This window comes from Bubalus bubalis, chromosome 12, assembly GCF_019923935.1.
Source record: "Bubalus bubalis isolate 160015118507 breed Murrah chromosome 12, NDDB_SH_1, whole genome shotgun sequence".
Lineage (NCBI taxonomy): Eukaryota > Metazoa > Chordata > Mammalia > Artiodactyla > Bovidae > Bubalus > Bubalus bubalis.
Genome location: NC_059168.1, coordinates 21,933,448 through 21,960,513, shown reverse-complemented (window position 1 = coordinate 21,960,513; position 27,066 = coordinate 21,933,448). Strand labels below are relative to the sequence as shown.

General features: G+C 40.7%; 1 long non-coding RNA gene across 8 annotated transcripts in view; it reads right to left on the bottom strand.

Moving 5' to 3' along the window:
• The window catches only part of LOC123464757, a 161,261-nt gene extending 134,491 nt beyond the window's left edge, over positions 1–26,770 (bottom strand). For all 8 annotated transcript variants that reach the window (XR_006639777.1, XR_006639779.1, XR_006639781.1 and 5 more), the window contains exon 1: positions 26,518–26,770. This is a non-coding gene — a long non-coding RNA (uncharacterized LOC123464757). The remainder of the gene's footprint in view (positions 1–26,517) is intronic.
• Between the last annotated feature and the right edge of the window lie 296 nt (positions 26,771–27,066).

Here is a 27,066-nt window from a genome sequence, read left to right as displayed (position 1 = left end):
TAGTTACCACACATGAATTTCCTCTTTCTGAAAAAGACCACACAGATCTTACTGACACTTAATAGTCATGGTTTCTCCATTTTGTCCTTTTCTCAGAAGAGAAAATAGGGACTTCCCTGGTGGTCCAGTGGTTAAGAATCTACCCTGTGGTGCAGCAGACGTGGGTCCAATCCCTGGTTGGGGAGCAAGATCTCACATGCTGCAAAGCAACTGAACCTGACTGCCACAACTACTGAGCCTGTGCATCACAACTAGAGAGTCCATGGGCTGCAGTGAAAAATACCTTCATGGCGCAACAAAGATTCTGCATGCTGCAACCAAGACCCAACATTGTCAAATAAGTAATTAAAAAAGAAAAGAAAGCAAATATCAATAAACCTGATGATTATTAGAAGGATGTGAACAAGCTGTGCTTGAGATCAAAATGAAATTTCCCTGCTTTTCTAAGTTGATCACTTTGTTTTCTGTCTCTGTGTGTGAAGTTATAGAACCCACCAAAATCTTGTAAGATCAGATCTCCTCAAAACCTACACTTCTAGCTTCACCAATTGCAGTGATTCATCCTTCTTTTGAAAACATCTGTGTACTCAGCAAGCATCTGACTGCCCTGGATGTTTAGCTTGGGATTCAAGGTGTATCTACTCCGTGGACCATCTAAAGATCTCATAGACTGATGGCTTCTCTTCTTCCTCCCAAGCAAAGACCAATGCTAGGAGGGTAAAAAAGGTCACTTTTGAATAATAGGCACCACGTGTTCTGGGAAAACAAGCGTGGGGTTGGAGGCGGCAGGCAGGGAAAAGGGACCGAATTATGACCAAATGTCATTCAGAATATTTCTAAAATACTTCCCAGCATAGTTGTCCTTCTGGATAATTGTTCTTTCCTTACAGCCCTTCCATTTTTGCCCTGGAGAAGAGGAGGTCAAGTACCACCTGGGGCAGAAGGAAATGTAGGGGCATTTCCTGTCAGTGGAGGAGAAACAGGAAGTCCTTATTGTGAGGGGAAAGTAGTTGCAAGGTAGCCTGTGAGCAGTCAGATTAAGTTTCAGCTGGAGGAACAGGGAGTAACTTTCAAAACCCAGTTGTCTGCCAGGTGCCAGGATAAAGCATCTCCAGGCACCAATTTTGTCAGTAATATAATAAAACATTTTATCCTTATCTCTTTAAACTCCTATATCATTTTTAATATGTTATAAATAGAAAACAGCTAAGAGGGGTGCTGTTTATTAATTTCTCCTAAAACCCCCAGTAAGTATCAGGAGACCTTATGCAGAATATTAGCAATTCTCCCAAAGGGCAGCTTTGATTAAATTCTAACATCTTGAACAATCATAGGGATAAAATGGACTGTTGAACCTGGTTAAGGATCATTGTTAGCCTTCCATGGGAGATGGAAAGGAGTGAAATGAAACCACACTGTTACACAAAGGTAAGATTGAAATGGACTCTGAGGGATGAAGCAATGGGAAAAAAAAACTTCTTGGCTCAATAACTAAGATGTTCTTGAAGGAATTCAATGTCATTAAAGCAAAATCAGACTTCTGCTCTTCCTCCCAAGTATAAGGGTATGAAAGAGGTCATTTATGAGAAAGAATAGGCATGCATAGCCAGCAGAATATTATATAGCACAAGAGTCAAAATCACAAGGCAAGCCTTGGACTTTCATGATGTTAACATTGGAACAGAAGGAATTAAAAGGTGAAACATTATTACTTCTATAAAGAGGTGGCAGAACAGATGCTGGTGTTTTGGAACAACTACTCTATTTCCTGTGCCAGAAACCCTGCATGTAACAGGACAAACTATGAAAGAGCCAAGGTGAAGGGCATCGTTAAGATCAAAAGGAGACATGAATGAACCTAAAGCTATTGCTCTACACTTCCTGTCCCTTCCACTCCCATAGTGAGATCCATAGACAAAACCTTGGCCACCTCTTGCCAGTGAACCACACGTTCAATGACCTCTTCTTCAAAGCAAATTTTAGGTCAAAAGAGATTTTTTTCCTTCACCAACTCCTTGGGCCTCTATCAGCATCCCATTGAATTAGAGGATATAGACAAGATAATGGGTTCTTGAAACCCTGTATGCCTCAAGACTTGAATCTTTATTTCTTTTTTCATTAAGTGCAAACCATCTCTCCTACACCTTCCAAGTAGACCTACTCTTCTCTATTTGTTCATGTCACTCTTGCCTCTGGGATTCTGCAGGACACAGACCACCCTGGAATCACATTCTCAATCTGGCCTATATCCAAGTCACTTGTCCCTTGGTCCCACCGCCACCCCCAATTCACTAGGGTTTATACTATGTTTTCAAAAAGCTATCACTATCCATAATTTTTCACCATAAACTATTGGAAAATTAGCTGCTCTTTTAGAATTCACTCTGCCTAAATATGCAAATTCTAGGAGTTTGTTTATTCACAAAAATTTTTTTGTATATATGCAAGCAAGAGGATAAATGCAGTTTGTGCACGTGAGGATGTTTGGATCATTCTTTTACTAGATTAGAGGCTCCTAGAGGGAAAGAAGAGATCTTGTCTGTGACATGTTACTTATCTCCCGAAACAGGTTATTAATGCTTTTAATAATGAAGATGAAATTCCCCACAACACTGGTTTCACCTCAAGACAAGAAAAAGGGGCAGGGTATGGGGAGGGACTGCTTAGTGCTTATTAGGCTTGCTATTATCAGAAACAAAACCAGAAAATAACAAATCTTGGTGAAGATGTGGAGAAAAGTGAGCCCTACTATTAGAGGAAATGTAAAACGGTGCAACACCTAGAGAAAACAGCATGGAAATTCCTCAAGAAATTTAAAATACAACTACCATATAATCCAGCAATCCCACTTCTCAGCATATGCCCAAAAGAACTGAAAGCAGGATCTCAAAGAGATACATGCACACCCTTGTTTGTTACAGCATAATTAATATACAAGAGGTGGAAGCAGATCAAATGTCCATCAACAGGTCCACAGATTAACAAGATGTGACATACACACAGAATGAAATAGTATTTACCCTTAAAGGAGGAGGAAATTCTGTCCCATACTGCAGTATACATGAACCTTGAGGCCATTATGCTAAGTGAAAGAAGCCAGTTACAAAAAGACTATATGATTCTACTTATAAGAGATCTAAAGTTGAACCACATCTTTACCATTTTCTCACTATATGATTCTAAGAAAATTAAGCTCTATATACCTTCATCTTCTTATCCATGAAATGGGTGTAATACTACTATCTACACATCATGGTATTGTTGTGGGGATTAAAGGAGTTGATACACATAAATGCCTAGGCCCATGCTTGTTATCTAAGAAGTGTTCTGTCAGTGTTAATTTAGGAAACCCTCACTTCCTAATAATCACCAGAATGGTTAAAACTGGTTTGGTTTGCATCTTACCACAGCATGACCTGAGGCTTCCATGATAGCTCAGAATTTAAAGAATCCGCCTGCAATGCAGGAGACCCTGGTTCGATTTCTAAGTCAGGAAAAATCTACTGGAGAAGGGAAAGGCTATGCACTCCAGTATTCTGGCTGGGGAAATCCTATGGACTGTATAATCCACAGGGTTGCAAAGAGTTGGACATGACTGAGCGACTTTCATACCATGACCTAACCTCTCTATGAAGAAATTTACTTATTCAAAAGTGTCAAAACCACGTATCCCCTTCAGAGTTTGTGCTTAGTTGCTTAGTCATGTCCAACTCTTTGGGACCCCATGAACTGTAGCCCACCAGGCTCCTCTGTCCTTGAGATTCTCTGGCAAGAATACTAGAGTGGGTTTGCCATTACCCTCCTCCAGGGAATCTTCCCAACCCAGGGATTGAACCCAGGTCTCCCACATTGCAGGCGAACTCTTTACCATCTGAGCCACCAGAGAAACCCAAGAATACTGGAGTGAGTAGCCCATCCCCTCTCCAGGAGATCTTCCCAACCCAGGAAACAAACCAGGGTCTCCTGCATTACAGGCAGATTCTTTACCAGCTGAGCTACCATGGAAGCCCCGTTCCGAGTTTGGTAAGGATTAAATGAGATGACCCATGTAAAACATTGTGTGTGGGGCCTGGTCCATGGTAACCATACAGCTTTTGTTTGAGTTTTCATACAGTCAATCAACAACTTTTAAAGATGTTGTCACATGAGAACTTGTAAAGGCGTTGTCACATGAGAACAACTTCTTAAGTCACATGAGAAAAAGAGTGCAAGACTCCATCTCTTGTTCTCATACCTATTCCTTTTTACTGAATAAAGATACATTTACAACCATGATATAGGATAAAGGCCAGTAGAGTGGATATAGCATGGGCAGAGTGCCAAGGAGGGAAGGAAATTCAGGAAAAGTCTTCATGGAGGGATGGCATCTAAACTGAACTTTCAAGAATGGGCAAGAGTGCCTTTTGGAACTACGATTTTCTCTGGGTATATGCCTAGTAGTGGGATTACTGGGTCATACAGCAGTTGTACTTTTGGCTTAAGGAAGCTATAATTTAAAAAGACACATACACCCCAATGTTCATTGCAGCACTATTTACAGTAGCCAGGACATGAAGCAACCTATTTGTTCATTGACAGAGGAATGAATAAAGAAGATGTGGTACATATACACAATGGATTATTAGTCATAAAGAGGAATGAAATTGGGTCATTTGTAGAGATGTGGATGAACCTAGAGTCTGTCATACAGAGTGAAATCAGAAAGAAAAAAATACTGTATATTAACATACATATGTGGAATCTAAAAATACAGTACAGATGAACATATTTGCAGGGCAGGAATAGAGATGCAGATATAGGGAACGGATGTGTGGACTTGGAGGAGGCAGGGAGGTGGGATAAATTGGGAGACTGGGATTGACATATGTGCACAGCCGCTTGTAGAACAGATAGCTAGTGGGAAGTTGCTGCATAGCACAGGGAGCTCAGCTCAGTGCTCTGTGATGACCTAGACAGCTGGGACTCTTGCTGCTATTCAGTCACTAAGTCATGTCCAACTCTTTGCAATCCCATGGGCTGCAGCATATCAGGCTTCCCTATCTTTCACTATCTCCCAAAGTATTCTCAAGCTTATGTACATTCAGTCTGTGAGGCCATCCAACCATCTCATCTGTCACCCCATTTTCCTCTTGCCCTCAAGTCACTCCCAGCATCAGGGTCTTTCCCAATGAGTCAGCTCTTCACATCAGGATGGGTGGGATGGGGAGTAGGATATAGACACAAGTCCGAGATGGAGGGGACAAATGTATACATTTAGCTAATTCACTTTGTTGTACAGCAGAAACTAACAACAACAACACTGTAAAGCAGCTATATCCCAATTAAAAAAAAAAATAGACAAGATTTTAACAGGGAGGAATAGTTGGATTGGAGGTAGAGCTTCATTTCCCCGAGTGAGGAAATTGTGCCTGAAAGTGTAGAATTCCTTGCTCCAGGGGTCCCAGTGAGCAGGTTGGCAGGGTCCAGACCTGAAGCCAATCCGGTTGGCTCACAACCCACACTCTTACCCAGAGTCCTCCAAGAGTCTTTACATCTTCCTCTTTCAGAATAAGATTTAGGGAATACAATTTTTCAACATTAGATAATCCAAATTAATCTAGAAAAAACTTTCTGGCCCAGTAAATGTCCTCCCTCCCACAGCTATGAGCCCTCTAGCTGGCCTGTCTTTACCTGATATATATGAGAGTGTCCATCACACCTGAACCCTGGGAGGCCCCAAGGAATTAAATTTAAAATCACATTGCATTCTGGGGAACAAGAGGCCTGTGGCTTTGATCTTGACACTGTTTCCACATTGCAGATGTTGATGGAGCAGCACCTTATGGAGAGGGCCAAGCCTCTCAGCAGGGCTGCAAGGGTGACGGGATGGCACTAACTTTGATGCTGGGAGATTGATTTCTTCTTGAGTTTTTCCTCTGCAAGTAGAGATGGTGATATTTACTATATATTCCTCACACAATGACCACAGCCCAGGCTAATGAATGTTTCTATTTATCTCAGGGAGGCACTGAAACCTTTAAGGGAAAACAATTTGGAGCTCTATGATATTTATTGGATGCTCATGATCCAGTGGAGACCCACTGGTCACCAATGGCAGCAACATTTCAGAAACAAGCTCGCTATAAACCAAATAAACTATCCAGGGTAATGGTCTGTCCTCTTCTGCCCACCAGGAGTCACAGTCATCTATCTTCCATTGATTCCAGTTTTCTTCTGAGTCTCTTTCAAGTTATAGGTCATAGAAGACCTTGACTGACACCAGATGCAATTAGATTTGCCAGAAAATAAGAATTCAGAGATGGTGCAATAGATTATGCCAGAGCTACATCTTACAGAGAAGATGGAAAACCAAGATGAAGAAAGCTAGTGGGGACCTATCTGCAAGGATTCTCCCTCCACACCATCTGTCAGTATCAGCAGCTCCCACTGATGGACATTTCTGAGGGGCCAGTCACCGTGGCCACCTGCTTTAAATGCCTGTTACTCCACACACAAACCCTGGAAAATATGTAGTACTGCTTATACTTAACAGTTAAAGAAATGGAAGCTGAAAGGAGCTAGGAAATTTTTCAAGGTCACACAGCCACCAAATGGCAGAACTGACATTTGAAAGCAGCTCTATCTAATCTCAGATCTCCTGCCAACCTTCTCCCACACACCCCAATCCTGTGACTGGTGTCCTGGAGACCCAACCACTCTGGAAGCAGGAAAGGAAGGGGATAGAAGTCGGAGATTATAGTTAAGTAGGCATCTCCTAGGCCTCGACTGTTATAACAAAGTTGATCATCAGGACACATATGGCTAAAGTTGATGACTCAACCATTACTGGAACAAGAAGAGGCTTTAGCAGAAGACAGACCCAAGGTCCATCCAGCCACAAATTATGCAGCTTCTCAGAACTTTTCTGAATTCTCTTCCAGAAAAGTGGAGCTCATACCACCTGGTTCATAAGGTCGTTATGAAACTGAGTTACTTAACATACATTAAATCATCTGCTGCTGCTGCTAAGTCTCTTCAGTCGTGTCCAACTCTGTGCAACCCCAGAGATGGCAGCCCACCAGACTCCCCCGTCCCTGGGATTCTCCAGCCAAGAACACTGGAGTGGGTTGCCATTTCCTTCTCCAATGCGTGAAAGTGAAATTGCTCAGTTGTGTCCGACTCCTAGTGACCCCATGGACTGCAGCCTACCAGGCTCCTCTGTCCATGGGATTTTCCAGGCAAGAGTACTGGAGTGGGTTGCCATTGCCTTCTCCTAGAACATAGTAAATGCCTGAGCAATGCTAATCCCCCCAACCCCTCCTCATAGCCCCATGATTCCATTCTTCTGTCTCCCAGTCTTATGAGATGAGCATACAGCCCAACAGAATAAGCTGAATCAACCAAATGTGTAACCTTGCCATGGCCTGGGTTTCTCTTTCACAGTTTCTTTTTCTGAAACTTTATAACTGACTAAAAAAAAAACAAATGTTTTGAATAAAAATCTACCATTTGCCAATCTATTCCCTTTATGTCACTCCCTTTTCTATATAAACCTCACATATGGGAAACAAAATGTACTTGATAATATGCTTTCAAATATAATTTCCTTCCTTCCATCTTCCCTGTGGGCACAGCTCCCAGAAAAAGTCTTCATACCTCATTAAAAAAAAAAAAAAAAATCACTGACTTTATGAAGAGTTTAGTTCTGGCTAGTCTTTCTCAGTCCCAAAAGATCTGGCTGTTGTAGATTTTCCCCCATAAATACCCTAAACTAGAATGACAATAGAAAAAACAAACCTCCACAGGAAGGCTATAAATCTTATTACTGTTTAAGGCATTATGTTTATGACTTGCCACCCTTGATAAACAAAGATGCAACTTTAATACATGTGACAAAGAAATGCTAATTATGTGATGTGAATCAGATGTTAGCTAATGGTAGGATGGTCACTGTTTTGTAATATATATATATCAAATCAACAGGCTGTACACCTTAAGTTTAAAAAGTTGTACGTCAATTACATTTTAATAAACCTGGGGGAAAAAAATAATACATGTGACCCAACAGTTAAAACCAAATGCTTTGAATCACATTGTCCAACACAACAAAATCCATTTTGATTTGTATGAGATTGTGGTTTACTTTTGGTATTTTTGTTACTTTGAAATCCCTGAGCACCTTTTTGTTTTTAACTATTCACCAAATCCCTCTCACACTCTCATGCTTCTAGCCCATCCTACCATCCTTTTAACAATACAATTTTATAGTATCCCATGGATGCCTGGAAAGAATTTTAGTACCTGGAAGGCAGATACCATGTAATTCATTCTGGTTCTTGATTCAGGGCCTTGCATATAATGGATGCTAAGTATTTAAAGTCAGTTGAACTGCATCTTATTCATCTTTCAGATGTCAAATAGAGCCTAAACAATTACCAGGTATCTAGGCCAGACTTTATATCCTTGGTTATTTTATTGAGCTGGTGGATTGTTAACTTTAAGACAAGCATGGTACTTTACACGCGAGAACACATTGTATAATAAAACATTCCCTGGATATTCAGTTAACTGGGAATTAAGTTGAACATCCCATGTAATGAACAATTAGTGAGCTGGAGAAAGTAGCTTGGGTCCTACTTCACAACTCTTGTGGAAAACAAGTAATTGATGTTAATTCTTGCAGCAGAAAGATCAAGGAAGGATTCACTTAAAGTGTGAAAGTATCATGTCTCATGTTGATAAGGACCTAAGGTTCTTCCAGTTTGTAAAAAGGCTCTGATTTTGTGACTATTGTACTATGTGAGGCTAAGCAATGTAGGACACTTCAGTAGCATAAAAAATGACCTAGATTTAAAGTGAGAAATTTGTGAGGTTGAGAGACCCTGATCTAGATTAAGCTCTGCCACTTGCTACTTGTGTGACCTTGACCAAGTGACTTTCCTTAACTGTGATATGGAACATGGAATTCCTTCCCTATGTAGCTTGTAAGTGCTGTGAAGATCCAGTATGGTAATAAAGACATATTTGATAAACTAAGCATATAAATACACTCTAAGTATTAAAGCATATTTAAGAAATGAAAAAGTTCCTGAGTCATGAGTAGCCTCAGTCAGCCAGTGCCTCAAAATGAGCAGCTCCAAGAGGTCAGGTCAAGGACATAGCTTCAAACACAGCCCTCTAGCAAGAAGGCCTGTTTTCCCTAGGAGCCCAGGTTCACCTCATAGTAGATCTTAATCCCCAAGGCTATTCTAGAACAAACGGAATCCCTCAGAAAGCATTTAGGAGATGCCTGGGAGAGCTGCTAGGGAATGATACCTGGTTCTCACCACTGTTGGCCTCCATCAGACCCCAAGGTGGTGACCAGCTAACCTATCCTGAGGTAGACTTCCAATTAGAGACAACCAGGAAAACCAAATTGGGTTCCACTCCAGTGGCAGTTCCTTACATTCAGAAACATTTATAGACTGAAACTAATTTGTCAAAGACATTCCACCAAAAGGTGGTGATCTCAAACCCTCGAGTTTAGAGATTAGTCATGAGTTCAGGCACAGTCCAAATGCTTATGGAAACAGGGGCAAAGTAGTGCAGAAAAGCAGTTAGTATCAAAACATAAGGTGGCCAATTCTTTTTAGCTGATGAAAACTCTGGCAGAAAAGTAGCTTTAAATGTTTTTCTTTCTAGGCAGTCCTTGGAGATGAAATTATCTAGAATGGTCTTCACAAATCATATGCTTACTTGATTGGAAGAGGTAGAAGGGAAAATGTGGGTACACCTCAAATTCCAAATCATGTTTAATTTATTGTAAATCCTAGAAATTTAGGACATTTAGTGACATGCCCCCAAAGCTAAGGAACTGTACAGGAAATTCTAAGATTTTTATTTGAGGTTTGGCATTAATATTAGTTCAGTCAACATCCATCAGTCTCCTCTCATTTAATACTACAGAGTAAACCTCTACAGTTATACTCAAAATAGATGTTAAAATAAGAATTAAGATGTGTGGCTACAAATCTTAAATAACTTAAAGTGGGAAAGAACAAAGCATAAATCATAGATATGTGTCACTTTTTTGGTCATTTTAAATAAGTTGTCTTCAGTGGGAAGTTCAGAGTTAAGGAAAGATTTCTAAATATGTATGGCCATCAATTATAAGACATGAGGATAGGAGTATTTTTTCAAATCCTAGGAAACAAAATGTTAGTGATTGTGGTACATTACTATTGGCCCTAGTTAAAAAAATTTTTTTTTCCTATCAGAAAACTTATTTTAAAAAATCTGAGAATGAAAAATCACCAGTTCTTCCTATACTCTGCCTATTAAAACACTCTAAATGCTAACTTTATTGAAATGTGCTTATTTCTTTCTCCTTAAGTGATCCCTGGATTTGGAGCCATAATAAAATACCAATGACTGATGGGTTCTTTTCAACCATCCAATTGCAAAGTACTTTGTTAAGGGCACTCAAAGACACAGATCTCATGAGGTTCCTGCCATCACTTTATTGGAATGCTTAAATTTTCAGTTTTATTGAGGAAAATATGAGGTAAAATGGAAAATATGATAAGAGATTAATGTGTTTAATACACCATAAGATATTTTATAAAGCAGAATATGATTACTTATTCTGTATACAGGGTCAACTAAGGGTTATTAAAGGAATTAGAGTGAATGGGAAAGACCCAGGAAGACATGGAGAGAGGGATCAGAAATCTTTTCAAAGATGAATAGGATTGTGATAGAATAAATAGGGAAGGTACTTCATTATGCCAAACAAAATGCAAAAGTGAGAAAAAGAACGGAGGACCAAGGGTTGAACAGTTTGGCTGGATCAGAGGGTGAAGTTAAGCCACCATAAGGAAGACTGGAAAAAAAAAAATGTTGTGAAGGACCTGAAAGGTAAATTTCAATTTGCTATTTAAAAAAAGAAGGAAGGGAGAGAGAAAGAAAACCCTCTTGATGATGACCCAGCCGTGACTCCAGTGGCATACTTAAAACAATATTTTAATGAGATTAATAGTAAAACATGTAGAAAAGGAAAGGGCCAAGAGTCACATGGATCAAAGCCAAAGACAAGGTATCCAACAGTTCTTCCAAAGTTCAGTTTCTTTAGCTATCCAAAGCTATGTTTACTAAGAATGACATAATACCAACTTTGACTTATCTACTGAAAGACTGTTCATATAAAAATAGCTGTCAATTATTTAAGTATGTTTTCTGCATGCCAATCAATATTATTAAAAATGAATCCTTCTCTTGTGGATTCTACTACTCCAGTTAAAAGATGGTTCAATGAAAACCATGGATGATAGACTATTACAAAGTCTTGATTCAATTATCTTATAATGGCTAAATGATAGAAATATTGTTCAAATCATGAAGCCCAAAAGTTCTATTGGTTCCTACACATCAGAAGCATTGTGCTAATTTCTGGGGACCAAATGTTTAGAACATTAGTTAATGTACCAGAATTGTCCAGAGTAGGCAACCAAGTTTCTAAAGAATCTGAATATAAAGCCAAACAATGGAAGGAGCAATTCAGATTCCTTACAAATCTACTTACAAATCTCCTTATTGCCAAATTCAGACTTAAATTGAATAAAGTAGGGAAAACCACTAGACCATTCAGGTATGACCTAAATCAAATCCCTTACAATTATACAATGGAAGAGAGAAATAGATTTAAGGGAATAGATCTGATAGAGTGCCTGATGAACTATGGATGGAGGTTCATGACATTGTACAGGAAACAGGGATCAAGACCATCTCCAAGAAAAAGAAATGCAAAAAAGCAAAATGGCTGTCTGAGGAGGCCTTACAAATAGCTGTGAAAAGAAGAGAAGCGAAACCAAAGGAGAAAAGGAAAGATATAAACATCTGAATGCAGAGTCCCAAAGAATAGCAAGGAGAGATAGGAAACCCTTCCTCAGTGATCAATGCAAAGAAATAGAGGAAAACAATAGAAGGGGAAAGACTAGAGATCTCTTCAAGAAAATTAGAGATACCAAGAGAACATTTCATGCAAAGATGGGCTCAATAAAGGACAGAACTGGTATGGACCTAACAGAAGCAGAAGATATTAAGAAGAGGTGGCAAGAATACACAGAAGAACTGTACAAAAAAGATCTTTACAACCCAGATAATCATGATGGTGTGATCACCGACCTAGAGCCAGACATCCTGGAATGTGAAGTCAAGTGGGCCTTAGGAAGCATCACTACGAACAAAGCTAGTGGAGGTAATGGAATTCCAGTTGAGCTATTTCAAATCCTGAAAGATGATGCTGTGAAAGTGCTGCACTCAATATGCCAGCAAATTTGGAAAACTCAGCAGTGGCCACAGGACTGGAAAAGGTCAGTTTTCCTTCCAATCCCAAAGAAAGGCAATGCCAAAGAATGCTCAAACTACCGCACAATTGCACTCATCTCACATGCTGTAAAGCAATGCTCAAAATTCTCCAAGTCAGGCTTCAGCAATACATGAACTGTGAACTTCCAGATATTCAAACTGGATTTAGAAAAGGCAGAGGAACCAGAGATAAAATTGCCAACATCTGCTGTATCATCGAAAAAACAAGAGAGTTCCAGAAAAACATCTGTTTCTGCTTTATTGACTATGCCAAAGCCTTTGACTGTGTGGATCACAATAAACTGTGGAAAATTCTTCAAGAGATGGAAATACCAGACCACCTGACCTGCCTCTTGAGAAATCTGTATGCAGGTCAAAAAGCAATAGTTAGAACTGGACATGGAACAACAGACTGGTTCCAAATAGGAAAAGGAGTACGTCAAGGCTGTATATTCTCACCGTGCTTATTTAACTTTTATGCAGAGTACATCATGAGAAACGCTGGGCTGGAAGAAGCACAAGCTGGAATCAAGATTACCAGGAGAAGTATCAGTAACCTCAGATATGGAGATGACACCACCCTTATAGCAGAAAGTGAAGCACTAAAGAGCCTCTTGATGAAAGTGAAAGAGGAGAGTGAAAAGTTTGGCTTAAAGGTCAACATTCAGAAAACTAAGATCATGGCATCCAGTCCCATCACTTCATGACAAATAGATGGGGAAACAGTGGAAGACTTTTATTTTGGGGGGTTCCAAAATCACTGCAGATGGTGATTACAGCCATGAAATTAAAAGATGCTTACTCTTTGGAAGGAAAGTTAGGACCAACTTAGACAGCATATTAAAAAGCAGAGAAGTTAGTTTGTCAACAAAAGTCCTTCTAGTCAAGGCTATGCTTTTTCCTGTGGTCATGTACGGATGTGAGAGTTGAACTATAAAGAAAGCTGAGCGCAGAAGAATTGATGCTTTTGAACTGTGGTGTTGGAGAAGACTCCTGAGAGTCCCTTGGACTGCAAGGAGATCCAACCAGTCCATCCTAAAGGAGACAAGTCCAGGGTGTTCATTGGAAGGAATGATGCTAAAGCTGAAGCTCCAGTACTTTGGCCACCTCATGCGAAGAGTTGACTCTTTGGAAAAGACTCTGATGCTGGGAGGGATTGGGGGCAGGAGGAGAAGGGGACCACAGAGGATGAGATGGCTGGATGGCATCACTGACTCAATAGACATGAGTTTGGGTAAACTCTGGGAGCTGGTGATGGACATGGAGGCCTGGCATACTGCAGTCCATGGGGTTGCAAAGAGTCAGACACAACTGAGTGACTGAACTGAATAAATCTACTTGCCCCATCTATTATATAATATGTAAAATACAAGAAAATACAAATATGAGAAAAATGAGAAGTACAGTAACTTTCACCAAGAGTTAAAGAGCCATTCTGAAGAAAATACATTAATCTGTACTACTCTGGATATAGATCATAAGCAGTAGGTTGAAAATATAGTGGAGTAACTTTGGATAAATATAAGGAAGTTCAGACAACCAAATATAATCATTTGACAATAGAACAGAACTCCTCAGCATATACTGACCTTTCTAATACCAGAAGTTTAAATCAGAAGCCAAACCATCTGTCAAGGACGCTGTGGGAGTGAGTCTTTAATATGATGCAAAATCTAGGATTTAATTCAACCCCTACATCTCCATCCTAGAATATTCTCCTCTCCTGAGAATCACTTTGTCTACCAGGAACTGAAGCCTACTCCAGCTAGCTTAAACCAAAGGAAAGTTTTACTAGAAGGAACTAGGAGTGCCTCAAGAATTCAAAAGGCAAGAAAAGTAGTTAGGCCATAGAAGGGACTGGAAGAAAGGACAGAAGATGATCAGGATCCAAGAAGCAATCTGTTTCTCAGTCTCTCCCTCTCCTCCTCTCCTTCTTCCCTTCCCCTTTCTCCATTTTTTATATCTTTTGATTTATATATATATGTTTATGTATACACATATATATGTGTGTATGTGTATATATATATGTATGTGTGTGTGTGTGTGTGTGTGTGTGTGTATATATATCTCAACATTCAGATAGCACAAATACCTCCCATCTATGTGAAAGCCTCATTTGGATCCTCAGAACAACTGTAAAGGTCAGGTGTAGTGTATTACTATCTTTATTTAATTTTGAGTCAGCTTTACAATCTATGAAATGAAATCTACCAGTCTTACATTAATGGTCTAGCTGGGCCTACATCCAGGACTTCCTGAGTCTTTTCAACTGCTCCTGCCACACTCCTTCAATCAAATTTATTTTTTAATAAGTTCGGTTCAGTTGCTCACTCATGTCCGACTCTTTGCGACCCCATGAATTGCAGCACGCCAGGCCTCCCTGTCTATCTCCCACTCCCAGAGTTCACTCAAACTCATGTCCATCAAGTCAGTGATGCCATCCAACCATCTCATCCTCTGTCGTCCCCTTCTCATCCTGCCCCCAATCCCTCCCAGCATCAGAGTCTTTTCCAGTGAGTCAACTCTTCGCATGAGGTGGCCAAAGTACTGGAGCTTCAGCTTTAGCATCAGTCCTTCCAATGAACACCCAGGACTTGTCTCCTTTAGGATGGACTGGTTGGATCTCCTTGCAGTCCAAGGGACTCTCAGGAGTCTTCTCCAACACCACAGTTCAAAAGCATCAATTCTTTGGCACTCAGCTTTCTTCACAGTCCAACTCTCACATCCATACATGACCACTGGAAAAAGCATAGCCTTGACTAGATGGACCTTTATTGGCAAAGTAATGTCTCTGCTTTTAACATGCTACCTAGATTGGTCCTAACTTTCCTTCCAAGGAGTAAGCATCTTTTAATTTCATGGCTGCAATCACCATCTGCAGTGATAAGTTAGTAAACTCAAATAAGAATTACTTCACAACCTGATGAGTAACAATCAACTACCTCTTACATATCTTTTCACAATGTGTTGCTTTCAATTACTACAGTAACTTGATCTTGGCCTTGAAAATATTCAAAGAATGTTATAGACAAGGACAGATACATAACTACAGTTCCTTTTGCCTGGGACAGTCCTTGCCCCTCTCCCCAGTATACATGTCTTTGCCATTTCCCCTACTAGGATATAAGCTCCAGGTGCCTAGAATAGCACCTGATGCAGTATAGATGTATGATAAACATTTGTTGAGTGAATAAATAAACCCATCTCTCTGTTGCAGAGTCTATGGCCCTCCAGGAAATCTGGATCCCCTTCCAATGAAAGGAATTACTTTCTTGGAGTCTTTGCTTGATTTTGCTTTGGAGAAACTTTATCAAAAGCTTAATACAACTTAGAACAAGAGAAGTAGGTGGGATAATTTTCCAAGAACAGTAAGATCTCCTCTGAAACCTGCCTAACCCAATAGAAAAAATCAGGGAGAGAATTGAAATAACAGACCCACATTAAAAACAGTAGACATAGACTTACTAATGCTTTGATTGAGATACTGAAAGGGGACAAAATAGTGATGAATGGAGCTACTCGGAGAAGACTGAGAATGTGGGTTCCCAGCACCCAGAGCAAAAGGAGAATTGCCATGGGACAGAAAAGGGTAGATCATCTGCCCTCTAATTACAACAAGAACCTGACTTCTTGAAAGTGAAGAAAAGTCAAATTCAAGGCCATTACAGAGTCCAGAGTACTGGTTTCAAGTACAGCTTTGAGCATAGCTCAAGTAAGGTGATCAGGACCAAATTTCTTGCCTTCCACCTCTCTGCCTTTTTCTATCTTGGTTCTATCTTCAGTTGGCTTTCGCTCTGGGGCTGTAAGAGATCGCAGTATTTCTAGTCTACATGCTTCTAGCTTCAAGTTTAACAGGAAAGAGTGAATCTGCTTTGGTGATATCAATAACCCATGTCCCAGAACTGAGTCTCATTAATTCTGACTGGCCAGACCCATCTCTAAGGCACTACTGTGACTAGCAGAATGGCATGTGTAGATTGACCATGCCTAGGTCTCATGCTCCATTGTTAAAATCACGTGTGGAGTCAACTTCTTTTGAAACATATAGACTAAGAGTGGGGAGAGAGATGGCTCCCTCGGTGGACTATTAGAGCATATGTTTCCTAAAAAGGCAAAGTAGATATTAGACTAAAAAACAACTAGTGCTTACTATTTGCCAACTAAGCTCAACTGTGTCTTTTATCCTAGTTGGCCAAGGGTATGCTTTGAGTCTGCATTTTCGGAATTCCTCAAAACAATCAGAGGGGGTTATAAATTTTGGAGACAAATGTAAATTAACATCTGGCTCCAGCTTATATTTACTATGTGAACTAAAGCAAGATATTTAACCTCACTGGTCAATTTCTTATTTTATAATATAGTGATAATTCTTCCCCACAGATTTATTAGGACTTGAGTAAAATATGTATCTATATTTCTTAGCTCAATGACTGACTCGAAAATCCCCAAAAGGATAGCTACAATGATGCCATTAATCATGACGGTATCTGGAATTGCACCATTGCTGGTAGAACTTAAGTTACTAACCTATTTCTCTATTCCAGGACCCTCAGCATACTCAAGAAGGCAGAGTTAACCCAAAGAAGGTGCTGTGGCCATCACAACCCATGTGTTCTACCTTTCTGTGATCTACCATCTCAGGTCTATGAAACTAAGATTTCATTAGACTTATTTTTTTGACATCTTAATATATGTTAGGGCTTCCCTAGTGGCTCAGCTGGTAAAGAATCCACCTGCAGTGCAGGACACCTGGATTCCTGGGTTGGGAAGATCCTCTGGAGAAGGGATAGGCTACCCACTCCAGTATTCTGGCCTGGAGAATTCCATGGACTCTATAGTCCATGGGGTCGTAAAGACTTGGACACCACTGAGTGACTTTCACTTCACTTCACTATATGTTAAAGCAAAAATTGGGCCTCTCTGGTGACTCAGACAATAAAGAAGCTGCCTGCAATGCAGAAGACTCAAATTCTATCCCTGGGTCAGAAGATCCCCTGGAAAAGGGAATGGCTACCCATTCCAGGATTCTTGCCTAGAGAATTCATGAACAGCGGAGCCTGGTGGGCTAGGGTCCATGGGATTGCAAAGAGTTGCACACGACTGAGCGACTAGGCACACACACAAAGCAAAAATATTTTATTTTTTCCACAAAATAAAAGGCTAACTAGCTTTACCTTTTAAAAAGGCAAAACTTTATCACTGTAAAAAGAAAAATATCAAATCCCTTTGGAAAGCTGACCAAACACTGAAAGCCCTGTTTAAAACAAGCACATTTTGCCTCCGGGTCACACTCTCTGCATTTGTAATTTTGGCATATTCTACAAAACCCCTTTTTCTTGGGCAACTGAAACATTCAGTTTATCGCCCCCTGTTGCTAGGGCTTAATGAAGCTGGTTCATTGACAGAAATAGGCAAATTTTCTTAATATTTCTCAGCATCTTCCCTACATCAAGCAAAATGGAGCTTTCATCTTAAATATTAAAACCTCATATTCCTGCTTTTCTTTGAACATGCTGCCTAAACTATAGTCTCTCAATGACACTGGGAAGGACTTACTTGGACCATTAGATGGAAGGCAATATTTCTCTGTACATTTTAACAGTGTTTCTAACGCTTTCTCTACGTCCTTTCTTTGCCTTTCACTATAACTAGCAAATCCTCAGAAGGCCTCTTGGCACTATCCATAATTCAGCTTGTCCTCATTCAATTTGATTCTACTTTAGAATAAATAATAGCTCATTATGGTCACTTTTGTCATACTGTGAGTATCCCTGACATCAGAGGAGAAATTCAGTTTTATCAATTGGGTCACAATGCGAAGTATTCTTAGTACATGTTTGTTTGTTTGTTTTTTGTATTAAAAATTTCATAAAAGAGTTTAACATATTTTTTCATGGGACATTTTTTTCAAGTCTAGTTTTCTAACGTCTCTACAAGGAGGTAGACTGGGGACCATTAGGCCACTCAAAATGATGTTACAGCCTTCAGATTTACTTTAGGAAATGTTAGAGAGCAAGAATTTTGTATTAGAGAGTATGTAGTCTCAGGAGAAAACTTTAAACTATATGACTCTTTGATAACATTCAAAATACTTTTCTTCATCATGCAGGTATGAAAGCCCCACAAGCAAAAGTTTAAAAATAAAACAGAACACCAGTGAAACTAATCGCAGCTCATCACATATTGTCATGAGGTGGCTAAAACCAGCATTCTGGTTTTACATTCTCTGCTAGTAAAAAAAAAAAAAAAAAAAGAATCCTTGCATGAGATACTCACTTTATTAAACCTATCTGCATAACGATTATAAAAACAATGCTTTTGATATTTTTCTTCTCTTTAAAATAAATAACACTTCTAGAAGAAAACACTTTCAGACTACATTCTCCTGGACTAATGAAGCCAGAACAGAGCATTTTCTTCCATGATTGTCATGAAAATGAAATTTCTCAAGTTAAAATCTTTCTAACCAGGCGATCTGACAACACTAACACCCTTGTTCAACAACAGCTTGTTTCACTAGAAGACATCTGCTTTTAAGATATTAAGAAGTATTGTTTAAAAATCAAATCCTATTTATGAACCTTGCTTGTATTTTCTCCCACTCAAGTTTTACCTTTACTTTCAGAAGACAAAGATACACTCTGATTTCTCAGGATTTTTATATCATCTTCCTTTCAGACTTACAGTCACTATTCTTTTATAAACTTAAGATTACAGTGCTTGCTGGAATTTGAAGGAAAACAAAGTCTTGGGATATTATACAAGGTTTTATGTCAGAGAACATGCTCCCAATCCACCTGATAGAGTTCTAGGTGAGCAGAGAGGATGGCAGTAAAGTCAATAACTACACGAGACTTCCCTGCTCCCTCCGATACTTTGTGCTTGCTTTCTTTTGAGCTCATCCTTGCTTACTCCATTCTCATGGAGCTTACAGACAGAAAAGAAGGTCCTTCATTCGTGTTTCTCTGGGCCGTGGCAGTCACTCAGCTAGTCTTGGCCATACATGTCATTCAAGATCAGACACTGGGTTCTCCTCCCTCTTGGGCTCAGCCTAGCAATCTAGAGCTCTTCTTCTGAAAGAGGTTCCAATAACTCAGCCTGATTCCCTTTCCTCTTTAGTCATCACGGCATTCTTTATTCCTTGGGCTTGCTGCTACCCCCACCATCAAGTTGGCTTAATGATGCTGAATGTATCAACTCTCTGCTTCTTAGCAGATACCAATGATATCATTTTTCATTTAATGGTCTTAAAATCACTAAGGAGAAAACAAAGTCATCAACATGGAGATGTTATTGAGCTACTAACAAAGCAAGTGGCAGGCCATTTATACTCCAGCCCACCTGTTTTACTACTAGGGGTGGAATGAAAAATCCATCCCCACGGGCCTCAAGAGTGAAGGTAACAAGCCTTTCAGGGGCTCACAAGGCCAGATAACTCCCAGTTCTCCTGGCCCCTAACACCCAAGGACAGGAACCCTTGGAGCATCTGCTCAGAGGGCAAGACTTCACAAAGACTCAGAAGCAAGAAAGTCAGATGGGGTCAGAAGACAGGGCCCTCTGCTCTGTGAGATCTGGGTCACCCCTGTAGGATACCTCCTCTAATGAGGCCCATTTTGAAGAGAACTCTGGTGCTTCAAGAAGTGAACTTTGCCAAGGTCACACAGCTAATAAATGAACTCCAACCCTCCCCCGCCCCCAATCTGCCTGACTCTGAAACTCTTGACCCCTTTGCTCCTGAGGGTAAGTTTCCATGTGAAACTTTCCACGACCCTCCAGGGCAATTCTTTTTTTGCCTCCCCTCTATCCTAAAGAATTTTTAGCTGTTGTGTCAATGCATGCTAAATTGCTTTAGTCGTGTCCGACTCTTAGCAACGCTATGGACTATAGCCCATCAGGCTCTTCTGTCCATGGAATCCTCCAGGAAAGAATACTGGAGTGGGTTGCCATTTCTTTTAGCAATGGATCATTGCAACCCAGGGATCAAACCCAGGTCTTATGTCTCCTGCATTGGCAGGTGGGTTCTTTGCCACTAGCACCACCTGGTGCAAATAGAAGAGGCTCTTGTGCCTCTGCCCTTCTCACTAGCAGCTTCAGGTCCCAGATGTAAATATGCATCTTCGGGGAGAGGCAGAGCCAGTTCTTACTGCCTGGGGAACCAGCCTGGGTTCAGGGTTGGAGACAGGCCGGCACCACGGGATGGGGGATGGGTCAAGGCACATCCCGTCCACTTTCCAGGGAGAGGGTCCTGAAAGCAAAGAGAGGCTTTAGAGGAGAGGACATTGATGGAGGCTCACAGCACAGGAGAAGCTGAGAGGATGGACTGGAGACACCACAACAGTGAAAAGTTGCCACACAGAGAGGGGAGCAATTTTCTGTCACTGCCGTGAACTGGAAACCATAAAGACAGACAGACTGCTAAAGCTTTAGGAAGCCTTGTGGGTGGAAGCCTCTGTAAAATATCTAAGTGTGCTAAGTCATTTCAGTCGTGTCCAACTCTGCGTGATCCTGTGGAATGTAGCCTGCCAGGCTCCTCTATCCATGGGCTTCTCCAGGCAAGAATAACTGGAGTGGGTTGCCATACCCTCCTCCAGGGGATCTTCCCTAAAATATCTATACCATCCTTCTTAAAAACATGTGGGTTTAACAACAAAAATATTCAAGTCTTCTGAAATTAGTTTGTTCTTTTGTTCCTGGGCCACATGAGACTCTGGGATTTATTTAAATTACACAGAAAACAAGTCAGCACCTGACCACCACTGCTACTTCTTTGGAAATAACTAGAAACCTCTCTGATATGATTCATCCTACCCATGAGTGCTACTGCTAACTGTAATTCCAGTAGACACTGGCTTCTTTTTTTTTTTTTAAGTCAAAAGAAATTTTTAAAAACACAAAACCTGATAAATTGGGCATTAGAGGTTTGTTTTTTTTTAAACACTCCAGGAGAAAAGGAAAATCCTAGCAAAACATAATCAGCTCCCTGGAGAGCAGAAAATAAACCATGTATACAATGACTAGATGGCTTGCTTCCAAAGTGATAAAATATAGTTTGATTATGGGGACTCAGCAGGGAGTTGGGTTTCCCTAATAAATATCTTGATTCCAGGTGAGCATTTGAGACCCTAGAAGACTCTGGGAGCATGTACATGCATTCAGAGGTCATTAGTCATCATTTAGCAGACCATTATGCCAATTTCTCACCTTAGTGAAATCTCCAATTGAGAGTCCATTAAATTATATTTGCTCTTCAGAGACTGACTTCCTGATCTACAAGGCAGAGTAATGAAACAGCGATACTCATATCAGGAGATGAAACTAAGGAGGTTATCTTCAGCTAAGCATGAAATAATTCACCTGGTAAATAACTCAGAAAAAAAAAAAGCTAAAATATTGGAAGCAATATTAATACCAAGTTAACTCCCAAGCTGCTGAAAGTATGACTCACTTTGTTAACAAAAGTGGGTTTTTTAGACTTTTAAGGAAGCCATTACCTGAAATAGAAGCTGGTTCTGGGAATACGAGGCTCAGGGAACATTTTCTTCCCTGCTTCAATAAAAGTGGATCCTCCAGCAGACAAGGAACTCCTATAACTTCTTACCCAGATCTACCGTCACTAAGAGCAACAGCAAGTTACATACTGTCATGAGATATTCAGGATCCTAAAGAACAAGGAGTCCCAGTGCCTTCATTTTTTCCATTCTTTTTAATTAAGGTAAATTTCAAATAAAATACAATGTCTCTCTTTTTAAATATGCAGTTCAGTGGCATTTAGAACACTCACAATGTTATGCAACCATCACATCTAGTTCCAAGACACTTTCATCACTCACTCCAGAAGAAAACCCTGTACCCACTCAACAGTCACTTCCCATTTCCCCTCTCCCCAACTCCTGGCAACCAATAGCCTGCTTTCTCTGCAGACTTAACTATTCTGGGTATATTATGTGAGTTAAATCATATAAATATGCACTATTTGGTCTCTGGCTGCTTCCACATAGCATATGATTTTTGAGATGCACCCATGTGGTAGCACTTAGTAGTACTTCATTATTTTTCACAGCTGAGTAATACTCCATTGTATGGATAGATCACACTTTGTTTATCTGTTCATCAGTTGATGGACATATGGGTTGTTTTTACCTTTTGGCTTGCATGCATGCTGCTGCTATGAGCTGGGGCCCTTACTAATATAGTTTATTCCTATAAAGCACCTTAAAACCCTCAACAAGTTGCATACAATACCTCATTAGATCCTCTAATAAGATCCTCCCGATTCATCTCTGAGATACAAAATACTTGTTCCCAAAGGTATATTCTAAGCAACCGACTCGACCATTATTAAGTGGCAGGATCCAGGTCCTTTGACTGTTAGTAGAGAGCTCTGTGCCCCACACATGTAGACTTCTGGTCCTTAACTCGATATTATTTTCATCTGGAACCAATTTTCCTGGGGAAGGTAAGGCCATGCTAATTCATACTCCAAACTCTATTCAAAACTGTGGCTAGATGCAGTTCTTAGAAAGTTGGTATTGGATTTTCTCTTTATAGTCTGGGATCTGATACAGTGTCTCTCTAGCACAGAGCTGGCACCAAAAGGTTTGGAGGGAGCAGAAGGAAAGGGATGGGGATAAAGAGAGAGAAGGAAGAACGATATACACCGGGCAGATGTACAGCATCACGGTTGGGAAGATATTTGTTCCTGTGGTTTCCTGAGATTTTGCCCCCTTTACACACAGTGGGGACACCAGTCAGGGGAGCTTTGGAGCAAGTCCAGACTATAAGCAAAATCAGTGGTAGAAAGTGCTGGGGTCAAACCCCCAGTCTGCAAATTTCCTGCTATGACATCAGGCCTTTTTCTCATTCCTGTTTTAAAACAATTTGACTATCTAAAAAACAAGCCAATATGAAAACTAATAACAAGAGCCATAGCAAAAAAATACTTCCTAAAGGGCGTTAATTTCATCATCTCACTGCCAAGGTTGTATTACCCACAGCATGCTCTGTGTCCAGAAGAAATCATGGCTCTGCGTACACTGTTCTTCTAGCCAAGTCAATCCTGGATTTACAATCCTACACACAAAGTACAGAGTTTCTAGGATACTGGACAGGTCCCAGAAGATGGATTCTGATCCTTGAAGCACTGTAGAATCATTAAATCTCAGAAACCTGTCCAAGTAATATTCCCAATCTGTATGCCATTGCAATACATATTATAAAACTATCCTCCTCCAGTGTGTGGGTTAAGTGGCTAGCTGCTCACAGCTGGAGGTAATGGGTCTGGGCCTGCTAGCTGAGAGGGATGGGAAACTTTTTTTAAACAGAAGCAAACAAAACTCCAGTCATCCAAATCAGCAACTGATTCCAGAATATTACCTTATGGTAAGAACTTAGTGCTTAAAATTTTCTTCCCTTTTTCTTGTTGATCTTTCACATTAGCATTACATAATCCTTATAGTGTCTCTTAGAAGTAGGTGGTATTATTCCTATTTCATAGATGGGGAGACTGAAGCTAAGAGTAATTGATTTATCCAGCTGACAAGTATCAGATCCACTGCTCTAAATCAGGCCTGATTAAATTTGTTGTTCATGACACGATTTGTTCCCAAGCTTGGATATACATCAGAATGAGGAGAGCTTGTTAAGATACAGATTCCCAGAGATGGACCCATGGGATCTGTGTTTCTGATAAGCCCCCAGGTGCAGCTAGTCTTGGGTCCACATTCAGGAACCACTGCCGAACTGACATCCCACCACAGTGGTCCAGAGAGCTTAAATCTGACCAAGGGTTCACCATTGCCCAATAGTTACCCACTGACTTGGTCCAACCAAGCTTTCATCGGGCCTCTCTCCTCCTCACAAGCCTCTGAACTTTGACCCCAAGCCTGAGCAAGAGCTTTCAATAAAATGCATGTCTGTTATGCCTCCTGGTCGTGCCCCAACCCATGTCTGTCTGCCCCCTGGTCGCTTGCCTTATTTCCCCTCAAAGTTCTCCTCGCCCTGCTTTCCCCTCCCTATAAAAGAAAGGCTTTTCCTGTTTGGTTTTGAGATGCTTGTAGATCCTGAGATCTGAGTGTGCACCCTCTTGCAACAGCCTTTCTGAATAAAGTCGCTGCTTATCGGAATCCAGATTTGTTTTTTTATTGACAAAGCCCTCAGTTACGGACTAGGCCTCAAGCTTCACACAGGTTTCTCCACAGGGGGGAAAAATTGCACATTATTTTGGGTTCTTTTGTGCAGACAGCAAACTGGCTGGGAGTTTGACCCCCTGGCCTGCTTTGGAGTACCATCTCAGGCTGACGTGTATTAGTCCCCACTGTGGACCTTTCTGACCTGAGCTTCAGAACTCAATCCCTGGCATTTGAACATCAAGCCCTGTGGGGACCCTCAGATAACAGGCTTGGTATTTTCTCGTTTTTTCCCTCACAACTTGAAGATAAAGGTGTCTGCCATGAAATACTTCCCTCTGGAGATACACTGGCATGCTTGCGAGCATCCTCCAGAAATGCTTTGCAGAGTTGTCAAGGCTCCTCCTGTCAAAGGCATCTTGAAAACTGACTATTTTCCTCTAAGGAGCTGCCTCCCTAGGCTTTTCTCCACTCAAGGTGGAGACGCACACTTTATATAAACTATGACTAAGCAGAATCCAAACAGTGTCAGGCTGCCCCCGCATGCCTGCGTCTCCTGGCTGAATGCTTGGCCTTGGCTTTGCAGAACTCTTGCCAGTAAATCACCCAGATCCCAAGATGCAGATTATGGAAAGAGGAGAGTGCCAAATAATGAAATTAAAAGATCTTTTCTCTAACTGTAGAATCCCTTTCCACCTGAATTAGAAACCATTAGGCTGTTTCTAGTCTAATGCTTAGGATGATTTCATTTGAGAGTTGTTTCTATAAATAATTACACAATTATGCTCTGTTACACAATCCTATGATATTGCCAACTTTGTCTTTCAAGCAACAGAAGTCAACACAGTTGACATTTGGTTTTTTCTTAAAATTATGACAATCAAAAGCAATGCTGTGTATGCAGTTCCACCAAGACAGTTCTAAAGCTTTCCAAGAGGCAGTGCTTTGTCTTCTCTACTCCCCTAGAGACTCAAAATAAAAGGTGACCAATGGGTTAGCAGGGGCGTCCCTGAAGGCTCAGACGGTAAAGAATCTGCCTGCAATGCAGAAGACCCAGGTTCAATCCCTGGGTCAGGAAGATCCTCTGAAGAAGGGACTGGCTATCTGATCCAGTATTCTTGCCTGGAGAATTCCAGAGAAACTTGGTAGGCTACAGTCCATGGGTTCACAAAGAGTCAGACATGAAGGAGCAACTAACATACACAATAGGTTAACAAGCAGCAGCATGTATTGGAAGAAAAACCCTGGAGGGAAAACAGCCAGGTTTCGATACCAGTTCCCCACCTGTCTAAGGCAAGTTCCGTCTTAGGCAACACAACCACTTCGAGTCTCAAGTTTGTTAATCTGTAAAAGTAGGCATGAATAGCATACAACCCAGCCTACCTCATTTGGTTGAGAAAATGAAGCAATTTGAAAGCACTTTAAACACAGTAAAGTGTTTTAGAAAAGCAAAGCAATAAACAAACACAAAGCACCATCATTAAAGCCGTCAACCCATCCCAGCACGGCTGCTAGGCACCCTTTATTTTACACCTCCAGAGAAAGAGAATAATTCTCACCCTTGTAATATATCCTGAAGTCTTCATGAACGACTTTGTCCAAAAAACTGACTGACTGTACAGGTAAATGGCGATATGTTAACAAAGTGCATAATGTATGCAAATCTGCCTAAGATAAATCTTAGGTGATATATACACTCGATTTAAGTACAATAGAACTCCACTGTCTAAGTCCTCATTTGAGTTCTTACAGGAATTAAGCAATCAATTTACATAACTCAGTAGAAAATTGTTGTATACATAAATGTGCAGATTTTTCTTTGAAATGGACAAGAAACTGGAAATATTTTTCCAAACAAATCTTTTCATAATCTCTCAAATACATTCTGTTTTCTCATGTTGGACCTGCCATGGACAATTACTGTATTTCCATCACTTTGGAGAGAAGGAAACAGAAGCCCAAAATGAACAAATCAGCCAAAAAGACCTTTCAAGTATCTGTAAAGTTTCTCTAGCACTGGGCCTGGAAAAGATGTTGAAAGTTCAGTTTCCACCTTGTGTGAGTTTACCTTGTTGGGGGCAAGAGTCTCCATGGCCTGGGGCGCTAACCGAAGAGCTTGCGGAAGACTGAGGTCAGAATTAAGGCTTCAGAAGTATCTGTCACCACAAACATTCCAAAACAGAGCTAAGACCCAGTGTGCCTGGGGCCCTTTTCTACAAATCTCACTCTTTAGCGGTGCTCCAAGTGCAGAGAACCAGCTTGGGGCCAGCTGCAGAGAGAGCAGAGCATTATTAGAACTGCAGTGTTCTCCTGACCCACGACAGAAGGCTAAAAAGCTTTGAGGGTGGAGCCCAGCAATGGTTTACCAAGTCCTTCAGGTGATTCTGATGCACAATTAAGTGTGAGCATCTCCACTCACTTCACAGTATACCGGAAAAAGAATGACATCTCTGGTTTTAGGATGCTGTCCCTAGTGCCTGAAGTGGTCCTGGGTTCAGTGCATACTCCCTTCATGTGCCACTTTTTATCATTAGGAAAAATTTAAGTCATGTTGAAATTGTGGATAACCCATTAGTCAAATCCACTTCACCTGCCTTCCCTAATTAAGGTCTCTTTA